Genomic DNA, 12,157 nt, shown 5'->3' on the forward strand with positions numbered 1-12,157 from the left:
TGTCATGGCTACTCAACTTGATGGAGCCAAGTATTGCGGAATGTTTCCTATTCCTCGAAACAGCCAAAGATCTGTGGGACTCTTTAAGCGAGGTGTACGAGAAGAGAAACAACCTAGCCCGCATCTACCAACTCCAAAAAGACATCACAAGCATCTCAAAGGAAGAAAAGTTGTTCAACAACTATCTGAGCTCCCTGAAAGGTATGTGGGATGAACTGACTCAATACAGACCTGTGGCGTCTGATCTTGACGCCATCAAACAAAGAATTGAGGAAGACCGCATCCTAAAGCTCTTGGCCGGTCTCGGTCAGGACTACGATAACATTCATGGCCAGGTCCTAATGTCAAACCCCTTACCCACCTTCAACAGCGTCTGCGCTATAATCCAGTAGGAGGAGACTCACCCTGAAGCGATGGTGAAAGAAACCAGTCAAACGACAACCATTCAGGAAAAGGTTGTGTTCAAGATCGAAACAAAAAAGGAAGATGTCATGGGAACGACTGCTAAATCTGACAAAGCAGACCACTATCAAAACAGGGCAAGATTCAAATACACATATTGCAAAAAGATGGAGCACACCAAGGATAGGTGTTGGGAACTTCATGGCAAACCAGAGAAACCAAAAAATCAGCCTGGCAGCAAGCTCGATAGTCTCAACAATATTGAGGAACTCACAAAACTGTTCAAGCAGTTCGCTCAATCCAATCTGGCGATCACCCAACCAGAAAATGATAGAAAGGAAAGCAACTCAGGTAAATCTCTAGCCCTTATATCCATTACAAAACCTAGGAAATGGATCCTCGACAGTGGCGCTACCGACCACATAACTGGAGACTTGAGTAAATTACATGACTTGCAAGATTGCAAAACCTCCTCTATATGCATAGCCGATGGAACTCAAGTCCCAATCAAAGGAGTCAGTATGACATTCCTGACCAATCAAATTAAAGGTGTAGACGTCCTTTACGTGCCAAAATTCCTTACTAGCCTTTTATCTGTCAGCAAACTAACTCAAACTTGTGGCTACAATGTCATCTTTTCTTTATTTATTTTTTTATTCAGGACCCCAAGACGCAGAGGATGATTGGTGAAGGCATCGAACAAGATGGGTTGTACGTGATGCAACCTCCTCCACTGGCGTACTTGGTCAATGGTAAAACAAAACTTCATAGGATCTGGCACAAAAGACTTGAGCACCCTACAAATGAAACTCTCAGTATTCTTTTCCCTGATTTACAAGTTTCCTCTGATTCATGTGAAGCATGCGAGTCTGCAAAAATGTCCAGACTTCCTTTTAAGAATTCTGAAACTAGAAGTAGACAACGTTTTGATCTCATTCATGCTGACGTGTGGGGGCTGCACCTGTTGACTCTTTATTCGGATTCAAATACTTTGTGTTGTTCATAGATGATTCATCTAGGTCTAGCTGGGTTTATTTCTTAAAGAAAAAAAGTGAAGCCTTGGAAGCCTTCAAAAGGTTCCACCAAATGGTTGTGACCCAATACAATAGCAAATCAAAACGTTTAGATCAGACAATGGAGGAGAATTCATAAATGTGGTGTTCGAGGACTCCCTGAATGAGAAAGGAATTCTTCCCCAATCAACTAGAGTAGGAACCCTACAACAAAACGGAGTGTGAGAGAGAAGGAACTGACACTTATTAAACATTGCCAGAGCTATGATGTTCAATATGAACGTCCCAAGCACATTTTGGTTTGAAGCCATATCGCGCGCCTGTTACTTATCAAATTGGCTGCCAAGAAAAACCTTGAAAAACAAAAGTCCTCTTGAAGTCATTTTGAAAAGAAAAATCTCCCTAAACCACCTCAAGGTTTTGGGTGCAAGTGCTTCATACACATTCAAGAAAACACTCAAAATAAATTCAAAAAAAGAGTGGCAAAATGTATTTTTTGGGGTACTCCACCATAAAGAAAGGGTACAAGTGCTACAACCACCTCAAGCACAAGTTTTACATATCCAGGGACGTGAAGTTCTTTGAAAATGAGGTCATCTTTCAAAAAGAAGATGATAGTATAGGAGTCTTGGGAGAGGGGGAGAAAAATGGATTACCATTACCAGACACTGATCCATATGACCCAAGCAACAACCAAACCAAACCCTCAAATACAAACCAACCCTCAACGTCTGAACACACCTCCCAAGACTCCACAACCTCCATTGAAGTCAAAAGATCCACCAGAACTAGCAGACCTCCTTCTAATCTTAGTGACCACTGTACATCCTTTGCTTCCACAACTTATCCTCTAAAAAATTACCTAAACAAAGAAGGTCTGTCCAAAACTCACCGAGCCTACCTTTCAGAAATCTATGCTAACCATGAACCAAACAACTATGAAGAAGCAAAATCTGACCCAAAGTGGAGAGAAGCCATGTTAGAGGAGCTAGAAGCTTTGAAAAGGAACAACACCTGGGAGATAACTCATCTACCCCCCAACAAAAAGCCTGTTGGATGTAGATGGACCTATCAAATCAAGTACAGGAGCAATGGAACCATTGAGAGGTACAAGGCCAGGTTAGTGGCCAAGGGGTATACTCAGGTTGAAGGCATAGATTACAATGAAACCTTTGCACCAGTTGCAAAAATGAACATAATCCGCATTCTATTGTCGGTAGTTTCCAACAAGAACTGGTCTCTGCACCAACTTTACATCAAAAAAGGCTTTCTCCATGGCGAATTGGAAAAAAAAATATTCATGGAGATTCCCCCAGGTCTCAACGTCAATTCAGGTATGGCTTGTAGATTAAACAAAGCCCTGTACGACCTAAAGCAATCCTCCAGAGCCTGGTTCGCCAAGCTCAACAAAAATCTTGAGAAGATCAGGTTCACCAAAAGCTCACCAGACAACTCCATGTTTATCTCTATTAAAGATAACAAGACGACCATCGTTTTGGTATATGTCGACGACATCATACTCTCGAGGGATGACATCGAAAAGATAAAAAGTACAAAAGAAGCCCTAAAAAAAAATTGAGATAAAGGACTTGGGAAAATTAAAATACTTCCTAGGAATCAAGGTGGCTCACTCAAAGCAAGGAGTGTTCATTTATCAAAGGAAATACACCTTAGACCTTCTGAAAGAAACAGGTACCCTTGGAGCCAAACCAACTGAAACCCCAATGGAAATCAACCTCAAGCTAATAAAGGATGAAGGAGAAGAAATTCAAGACATCAAGTGCTATCAGAGGTTGATCGGCAAACACATATATCTCACGGTGAGTAGACCAAATATCACTTACGTGATCAACTTGCTCAGCCAGTTCATGCACACTCCAAGAAAGCCACACGTAGAGGCAACTTACAGAATACTGAGATATTTGAAAGGCTCACCAAGAAAAGGCATCCTAATGAAAAGAAACAATCATACCAAAAGTTCTCGAATATTTCGATGCGGACTGGGCGGGAGATCCCAACGACATGAGATCCACTTCAGGCTACTATTGTTTTGTGGGGAGAAATCTAGTAACATAGAGAAGTAAAAAGCAAGGTGTGGTTGCCAGATCCAACGCTAAGGCCAAATACCGTGCCATGGTAGCTGCTACATGTAAAATGATATGGATTCAAGGCATTTTGAGAGACATGAGAATAGAAGTCCTTGAATCTATGGAGCTACAATGCAACAACCAAGCGGTCATATATATTGGAGCTAACCCAATTTTCCACGAGTGAACAAAGCACATCGAAGTCGACTGTCACTTTATTAGAGAAAAAATACAGTCGAAGATTATCAAGACCACACACGTCAAAAGCAACCAGCAGTTAGCTTATTCATTCACCCTATGCAAGGACAAGTTCGACGAGCTCATGAGCAAGCTGGGATTCATGGATATCGGATCCCAGCTTGAGGGTGAGTGTTAAACCGTCATCTGCCAAGGATAAGATCGGGGTGCGACCAACCACATCTCACTTGATCTTCATTTGCGTGTTATCAGCTACATATCTCTAACGTTCTCCTCCATCACTACAAGAAATTTATGGATTAGCGACGGCTAACTTTCATCGTAAAATTCTAGTCGCTAATTAGCGACAGAAACTATTTGTCGCTAGTTCCATCGCTGATTTGCTATGAATTAGCGAATGCCATGATTCATCACAAGGTCGTCGTTAATCTGCAAAGATTTGGTTTAGCGACAGATTAAAATTCATCGCAAATCATTGGTCGATTCACTTTTGCAATGGATAAAGATTCATCCCTAATCTGCCACGAAATTAGACACTGATACTAAATAGTGACGGATAATATTCCTCGCTAATCCATCACAAACAATAAAAAAAAAATTTAAAAAAATTGTTTAAAATATAAATATCGAGAAAAATTCTCGTGATACAATTTATATTTCCTGTATAATTTATATTTCCTATGTATAAAAAATAAAGTACACATAAAAAATACATATAAAAAGCAACTAAAACAATTTATCGATCCACTATAATCCTCTTCAAGTTCTAATTATTTACAAGTGAACATTTACAAAGATTTTCTTTTGAAACAACAAGAAGGTACAATAAATTCAACACATGAATCTAATCATCGCCAAGATTCTGTGTGTCATCTTCTTCATTGTCTCGATCTACCCTTTCAGCTCCTCTATGCTGATTATCTTCAACATCCTATAAGCGAAAAAAAAGGTTAGTATTGATAAACAAAATATAATGAAATAAATTATATACAATGCACCTAAGTTAAGGCAATCAAAGTAACATGAGTGAATTACACATAATCTAGCTAGCAATAAAGTGAAGGATATTAACAGAATTCATATGTGTTTTAAGGCTCACATAAAAAATTTATAATGATTCAATCATGTTAATACGTGTTCTAATCATGCATATACTAGCTTGAAATCTAATGACATGAAACAAATCACATGAAACTTTCATACCTGACAGGCACCTGTAGACGAAGTTTCCATGTCCCCAAAAAAGCTGCATAACTCATTACAAACAATGTCAGAAATTGCTTCATGTAAATACTCATGCATTGTGTCCTTAACAAGCTGGTGGACACCATCCCAAGAATTAGGCGGGTCAGTCGGATGCTTGAAGCTTATGCTGTCAGAAGAACTCTATGAGCCGTGATTGAAGGAGGCAACAACTGGTGAGGTGTTCATATTACTCCCAAACCCGAACACACGACCCTTTTTGGGTTCACCTGTTGCAGTCACCCATGTTGCAGGATAAAAAAGATGATGTTTAGTGAAGTCATCGCCATATCACTCTACCATCTGTTGCTCGTATGACTTCTATAAAGTAATGATTACAATATGGATTAACAATTAAGAATTATAATGTTTATAATAACTTATATATTATAATGTTTATTAATACAATAAATATATACTATTGTCATTCTCGCATCCAAATCATTTCAGGTTTGAAACTATCTAAATAAGGTGGAGGAAAACTTGTCAATTCCACTATGTTCAGAAGTTTAGTTGGAAATCTAATGTATCTCACATCCACAAGGCCTGACATTATGTATGTTGTCAGTTTGGTGAGTAGATTCATGGAGAAGTCATATTCAAATCATTGAGAAGCTACAAAAAGAATTCTAAGATATGTGAAAGGAACTATCGATTACAGAATTCTTTATGAAACTAACGTTGCAGTCAACCTTATTGGTTATACTGATAGTGACTTAGCAGGGAGTGTTGATGATAGCAGAAGTACTTCAGGTTATGTATTTAATCTTGGAAGTGAAGCAATTTTGTGGAGCTCAAAGAAACAACCAATTGTTGTGCTTTCTACTATGGAAGCAGAATATATCGCTGCATCTTTTGCAGGTTGTCAGTTAATCTGGTTGCGTAGAATTTTGGAGAGTTTGAAGCAGACGCGAAATAAGCCAACAACTCTTTTCTGTGACAACAACTCAACTATCTCAGTTGTGAAAGATCCAGTTCTTCATGAAAGGACCAAACACATTCGAATTCAGTATCATTTTATGAGGGAACTTGTGAATAAAGGTGATGTTCATGTGGAGTACTGCAGAACGGACGATCAGATGACAAATATTTTCACAAAGCCACTTAGTGGACAAGTCTTCAAGAGAAATGCAGAAAGATTGGGCGTAAGGAGCAACTTTAATTTAGAAGAGGCATTGTTGGGAATAAATTAAACTTGAACAAGAGTCTTCTAGAATTATTGAGTATGTACAAGTTTCTAAGAGTCTTATAGAATTATTGAGTATGTACAAGCTTCTAAGAGTCTTCTAGAATTATTGAGCATATACAAGCTTCTAAGAGTCTTCTAGAATTATTGTGTATGTACAAGTTTCTAAGAGTCTTTTAGAGTTATTAACTAGGTACAATTTTCTAAGAGTCTTTTTTAGTCTCAATACATCTAAAAAGGTCTTACTAGTGCTATAAAAGCCTAATCTAAGAGTCATTATATGAATCCGAAGTGTGAAGAGCCTTTTTGAGTAAAAAGTACTAGAAGTCATTCTCCATCATCATTCTCCATTTTTTCTCTCCATTCTATATTTTATTCTCTTCACTACCATGGTTTACTCTTTTGTTCTCTCACATATCTTATACAAGTTGTGCAAAGCAAGATAAAAAACCAAAAGCTCATGAGAGGAGGAGTATTATTATTTTTGTCCTTTTTTTAAGAGAATTATTATTTTTGTCCTTGATTATTTCATTTTTCAAAATAGATGACCCAACATTCAAAACACACCGAATATCTTTTGACATGTTTTGAACTTCCTGTTGGATATTCTAGATTGGATCCAACCTAGATGTGACCCATATTGATCCGAGCACATCAAGGGACCAAGTGGTTGTGACTTATCAGTTTTGGGGCAAAACAATTATGAGAATGTGAAGAGATCTCATAACAATTCATGCATGATAACCACCCATCATGAGACACCCTCTAATCTCCCACTACAAGTAGGCCACCATGAGAGCTTGATGAGAGCTACATGGGTAATATCAATTTCTCATTCACTCTAGGGTTCAAGGGTCATGCTCACCTCACGACATAACGACATGGGCTCATCGAGGGCATCGATTGACTGAGGGGAATGCTGATAACTTACCTCCACCAAAGCTTCTTTCGAATCAACCATGGCTGCTTCTGGTAAGTGGTATTCTCCCCAGCCATTTATGCTAACATTGGGCCATGGGCCCACACTACATTTTTGTTGTGCATGTTACAGTTGTGGATGCGACGATGTCCATGTCCTGCTCATTAGATCCGTCGGTTGTTATCTTCTCTCTTGTCAAACTCTTGTTCAGTTTATGAAAGTCGATTGGTGAAGGGGGAGATGTTGACAGATGACCCACCACCATGCAGGCCCTGTCGAGACCGATAGTGATCGCCACCAGCAAGCAGAAACTCCAGAAGCTAGGATAAATCTAGCCCACCCCTACATTTTCTTTGTGTTTTCGCCTCTGAGATTGCCAGTGGCTGGCAACCGAGGGCTGGCCATCAGCGATGGCAGTTGTGGCCAATTGTGCGACTAGCGACGAAGGCAGTGGGAGGGGGTCGTTTGCCAACTTCCCTCATACCTTTTTCTTCCTTTCGTCCTTCATAGCTGCAGTCACTAGCACATAGTTGAGGCCGATTGAGGCTGGCCGCCAGTGGTGACTGATGGTGGCTGAGCTGGTAAAGCAAGTGGAAAGGGGCAGGGGCATAACCCCAACCATAAAAAAAAAAGAATTTTAAACTCGTTCAAGGGTTTCGGGTGGACCGAGTTTGATCCTGACCCAGACCCATTCAGGGGTTTTAGGTGGACCTGGTCTGAGCCTGATCCGTTGGGACCAAGACTTGGACCCATGACCTAGTTTTTGAGTGGATCAGGTCTAGATCCTTGGATCTGGCCTGAGTCTAGGATCTGTTTAAGCAGATCGATTCTAGATCCATGGGAGGATCAGATTAGGTCCAGAACTAGACCTTGTTTACCTTGTGCAGAACCAGTTCAAGGTTTTTTTGTCCAGTTCAGTGCCTTGCATGATAGGTTAAGGGTATTATAGCACTCGTTCGAGGTTGTTTTCAGGTCAATTCTGGTTATTACCTATAATAGCATGCTTTTCTCATAACTCTCATACTTTCATATGATGTTTTTATCATGAATATGTGACTTTGGCATGATATTATGTGTTTCTTATGTTGTTTTGGGTTGTTCATGATATTTAAGTATGCGATTATGACTGAATTCAAAGTATATGTGTTGTGGTATGCTTTGAAATATGAATATACTTATGATAAATGATCTCAATCAACTTACTCTTGCAATCACCAAAGTGATCTGAGTTGTGTTAATTAAGAATTTTTTGGACCGTGTTGAGATTAAAATTCGGTATTGTGATTGTATGTGACTTTTTGAAGCAATAATTCTACCCGGAGGTAGGTTATTGTGTTACAAATTTACAAAGGGTGTAAGAGTAGGTATGTACACCAACCCATAAAGCATGTTCGTACTCAAAGGTATAATATTGAATTACATCTAATCACATGCTCTAGTAGTTTCACCAATTAAGTGTCAATTCCTTGATAATTAAGGAGGAGAACTAGCTCTAAGTATTATGTTTTCACCAAAGTGAAATGATAATGACCTTATTATGCATGCCTTAGAAAAGATGAATAATAATGGGTCACGTGTTTACCTTTTCGATATGAATTTTGTATAGAGCAATTAACCCACTCCTATGGACAATAGCACAACTGACCACGAGGATGACTACGAGAAGTGGGAGGACTTTTCCTTTGCCTGTTGTTGTTGCTGAGCAGAATTTTGATTCTTTTCATGTTCTGAATACAAAAGCGTGCATTTACTTTCCTTTGCCTGCTGCTATTGAGCTGAATTCTGATTCTTTCCTTGTTTTGAATCATTATTTCTTAGATGTGAATCCAAAACCGTTTTCAAAGCTGTAGTATTCATATTACTTGTAGTAATCTTGTTACAAGTTACCACTATATATATATATATATATATATATATATATATATATATATATATATATATATATATATATATATATATATATATATATATATATATATATTTTTCAACATCAAGAAGATGAGTTCTTCCACTATGCCCAACCTTGCTTTGGCTAAAAACTGGTGGAAAATGTACCCTTAATGGATAAAAACTAGTGACTAAAATTTAACAGATCAATATCTTCTCTTCGATTGGCACCATTTTCGAACTAGCTGGACTGGAAACCTGATGGTTGGCGTCTTTCACAATGGCTGGTGCCATCTCACCAGTATCCGGCCAAGACATGATCAGATGGTTCCGGAGAACACTGGAACCCAATTGTTGTAGTAAGATGGGAGCCAGTCAATCTGACATCTTGTTTGATAGTTTTTTGAGGTTGGAGCGTTTGATTGTTTATCAAAGGCTTACCATGGTCAATAACCCCTTGGCTTATCAGCATGTATTTTTTGATCTCCTAAGAAAGTGTATATACTTCTTTTATATTCTATTTTTGCTTTTTTCTTGGAAAAAATGTACATGTAGACATGTTACGTGGGCATCAGTTTGTGGAGTTCAGCATGAGCAGGTGTTGCGTGTGCACCCCTACAGTGCGTGTTCTGGGGTTTTCACTGAGCGCCGCGTGGCGCACAGTGGGGTGTAGAGAGAGCCGTACACTGCCGTACATCAGCCTGCAGGATGTACAGCTCCCCTACACTCCACCGAGTGCCACGCGGCGCGCAGTGGGGACCCAGGAACATGTACTGTAGCTACAGTGCGTGTTCCTGGGGGAACATATAACCTGCCCCAGTTCAGCATGCACTTCAAAAAAATTTATTAAGAGCGTTGTGGCACCCATAGACCTTGTCGTAATGATTTCGAGCTGCAGATCTTCTCTGCTGTTTGGAGTATTTATTAGGTTCTGTACTGACATCAATAAATTAGTTGGACTGAACATATTTCTGTTTCAAAATAGTGGTTAGTTTTGAATTTTAATAATAAGAATCATGATACTTTCATGATGTGGCTGGGAATGTGGGAAAACAAGCCTTTTATAATCCAGGCATCCTGCCAAAGATCCCTGACCGTTTTTGTTACTTGTTTGAAAGGCCTATCGAAACAAAAGGTATGGTTGTTTAAGATGTTGGACATTTTTTTTTTTATCAAAGTGAACAAATTTTTTTATTGATTAATATCGCACTGTCAACACAGCAAGTATGCAACAAATAACAAAAAAAGTAATGGCAATGGTGATTACCTTTAATTTTCTTCAATCTATTTATATTAACTTGTGACATTGATTGATTTTTAACTACTATATTTTGTATTTTGAAGGGAGGGAAGATTTGTTGAGAGATAAGAGGAGTGATGATTATATGTATCTGCACATGAAATCTGAAGTTCAGAAGATTATTTGCTACCTAAAACAGAGAAGAAAACATGATCCTTATAGGAGTTTACTGTCTTGGCTTATTTATCAGGCTACCCATGGTATCACGTCCCAAGTGCCAACTTTCCAACCATGATTTCATGTTTCGCTTGTATTATATCATTCAAGGCCTCCATTTTGTGTTGTTCAGTTCATTATTATTATTATTATTATTATTATTATTATTATTATTATTATTATTATTATTATTATTATTATTATTATTTGCCTCATTGGCATGACAATGGCGCGAATGGCAAAAAAACTTCACCGGCGGTTTTAAAATGCATCAAGTTAAAAAGACAGAACAAAATGCAGAACATACTACTGAAAGTTGCAAGTTTGGCAACTAATTTATAAAAAAAAAGTATTGCTATCGTTGTTGCAGCTATCCATGGTAAAGATCATATCATACGTGTGTAACAGTGTTTCGTTGAATCTCTCTCCCTCTCTCCACACCAACAAGGGACACATTTAAAACTGGATTACTCTTACAATAGGGTTGAAATCATCGTTATGTGGTTAAACGTATGGATGATTTTAGATTTACCAAAAAACTCAAATTTATTAATTTAAACTAATATTTATTTTCCTATGCCGAGAAATTAAGTCTCGGGAATGAAATTTCTGTTGTGTCCATATTAGAATAATTAAAAAACTATAGAAGTTCTATTAGTATGATCAATGCAGTCATCTAGCGGGGATAGCTCAGTTGGGAGAGCGTCAGACTGAAGATCTGAAGGTCGCGTGTTCGATCCACGCTCACCGCATTGTTTGTTTTACCACTGGTTTTTTTTTTTACCTTGTTTTCTCACTCTTCTTACCTATTTTCTCTTTCCAGAATCCGAGTCCGTTTGCTCAGATTCAGTAACGAAGCCTGTACCTGATTACTAAAAAATTGGGCAAGGATTAGGATGGAGGACATTTTCATCCGAATCTGAGTCCATCTTAGATCCGACAAAAAACCAACCCGTTTTGGCAGGTCACCTAATATGTGTTGAATCCATCGTTATCAGAAGCTTCTTGTTACATGGAGAAACTTGTTTTCTCAGAAGTGAAAAAAACGCATCGCTTCTCCAAAAGGAAGGAAAACTTTGGGAAACCCGTTTTCAAAATATGAGAAACTCGATTTCTTTTAGTGAGAAGCCCGCTTCCATTTCGTTTCCCAAATAGATTCTCTTTCGCTTCTTTAAAATTTCTCTCGCTTTTTGTCACGTCCCACTCACTTCCTAAGTTTTTTATATTAAAAATTTGTAATTTTTTTTTTTTATAACAAGCTTGTATGTCAGTTTTTGTATTGTTTTATATTTGTGTTTACATCATTTCTTATTTGTTTTTGTCCACATGTCATATTGTTTTGTATGTATTTCCTTATTATTTTTCATGCACTTGCATAACCATCTCGCTTATCTCTTCTGCTTCACGTAATAGCTTCTCATACCCATTTCATTTCTTGGTAACTATGGTTGAATCTATATTTAAGTGTCCTTAGTTTTCTAGGGAAGTGACTTCCTTTTGGTGGGGGTAGTAGTAGCAAACACCCCCAAAAAGTTCAGACCAGTTGATCCAGACAACTTGGTCATGCACATGATCATTAACTAAAGCCAGAGTGTTTGGATAGTCAGGACAAACAACACTCTTATTCTCTGTCATCACCTGTCATGTCAATCCCATGTTTGGATCAGCATCAGAGACTGCTTTGCTATCCCCAAAAATCAAACCTCAAAACGTCCATCTTAGGTAGATGAAATGACCCGCTTTGACAGATTTTTTAATTCTGTCGAT

General features: G+C 38.3%; 1 non-coding gene across 1 annotated transcript; it reads left to right on the forward strand.

The window, feature by feature from the left end:
- The first annotated feature begins 11,069 nt into the window (after nt 1-11,069).
- On the forward strand, nt 11,070-11,142 carry TRNAF-GAA (transfer RNA phenylalanine (anticodon GAA)). Its single transcript has one exon. It is a non-coding gene; the product is annotated as a tRNA-Phe (tRNA).
- The last annotated feature ends 1,015 nt before the right edge of the window (nt 11,143-12,157 follow it).

This window comes from Nuphar pumila, chromosome 17 (genome assembly GCF_984573655.1).
Source record: "Nuphar pumila chromosome 17, dmNupPumi1.hap1.1, whole genome shotgun sequence".
NCBI classification, from domain to species: domain Eukaryota; kingdom Viridiplantae; phylum Streptophyta; class Magnoliopsida; order Nymphaeales; family Nymphaeaceae; genus Nuphar; species Nuphar pumila.